This window comes from Rattus rattus, chromosome 12 (genome assembly GCF_011064425.1).
Source record: "Rattus rattus isolate New Zealand chromosome 12, Rrattus_CSIRO_v1, whole genome shotgun sequence".
Lineage (NCBI taxonomy): Eukaryota > Metazoa > Chordata > Mammalia > Rodentia > Muridae > Rattus > Rattus rattus.
In genome coordinates, this window is record NC_046165.1 from 87653772 (window position 1) to 87655185 (window position 1414).

The following is a 1414-nucleotide window of genomic DNA, read 5'->3' on the forward strand; positions in this document are numbered from 1 at the left end:
CTGGGCCTAGGCGTGAGGGTCTAAGATTTTCTGGAACTGAACCAACTCTGAACTGAAGATGAGGGATGGGACCTTCTTAGGGCTGGTATGAAAACACTAGGATGTTAAAACCCTAGCCAAGCATTAGTGATAGCAGCTGTCCCCAGCAGTGTACCTTGGGAAAAAACCTTGGAAAAAGCAGTCATTTTGAAAATAGGCCTTGAGGCCACCTGCAGCAAAAGCATCTGGAAAGCTTCCCAGGAGACTTTCTGGCCACTTTCATCGGGATCTCGGAGGGTTTGTAGAGAGACAAAGCGAAAATAGGGTGGGGGCGACTTGTACGTCTCAACAGCCTCCTACGTGCTTTTGGTGTCTACACTTCTAGAGACTTTGGTCATATTTTGTGGAGGAGGTGGACACAGAAATTGTGCTGAATCAACGTTTCTTTCACCCTGTGCAACTCAGTTTGTGGACCAGGCCTCAGTGGCATCACCTGGGGTCTAATGTTAGAAATGCAGTAGGTCATGACTTACTGAGTCAGATTCAGTGTTTTATTTAGCATAATAATAAGATCCCCAGGAATTTGCAGGCACATTCAAGTCAAGAAGTGTCTTCTTATGATAAATACAGTCTGTGATTCAGAATAGCATCTTAAGCATGGACCAGCAGAGTCTTCTTTCATTTATTTATGTCCCGTCTCCACATCAGGAGGGGAAAAATGGCTTCAAGAAAACACTGCAATTGTAGTTGATTCAAAGCAGCATTGTGCTTTGAGCTTTCTAAAAATGAAGGCAAACCCAGCCAGTGAGAAACATAGGCTTAGGCAGACAAAACTTGGTCTTAGCATTGACTTCTAGCAAGGTTTATGTCACATGTAAGGAACACTGGGAAAGAGAGCTCCTTGCCCAGGTCGTTATGATACATGAATGAATGAATGAATGAATGAATGAATGAATGAATGCAGAAATGGTTTTCCTAAAGGCAACTCTGCTGGTGTTGGTACAAGAACCTTTCAGTGAGCTACAGAGAGATGGCCAGTCTGGGTTCTGGGTTCTAGGAACTGATGCTGCAGAGGGTGAAGACAGCCAACACTTGTATCTCTGAAGAAACCCAGCACAAACGTCAGATCTAGGTCATGGACTGCTACGGAGGGAAGAAAGCAAACAATCACAGGGATAAAGAGTAGCTCATGATTTTAGTCTCCCTTTGGGGATAAAATTTTTATTGTCTAGGGGCCTTTTTTAGAGAAAAGTATCCAGTAGCCCACCTTATCCTTGAGGTTTGTGTCCCAAACACTGTGGGCGATGCCTGAGACTGTAAATGTCAATTGTTTTTCCTTTGCTGAGTTGAAACACGAAACCCTGTGCATGGCAGATAATTGCATCTTATAGCATGGAGGTTTTGAAACCAGACTGTGAATGCCCTTAGGTTTTCC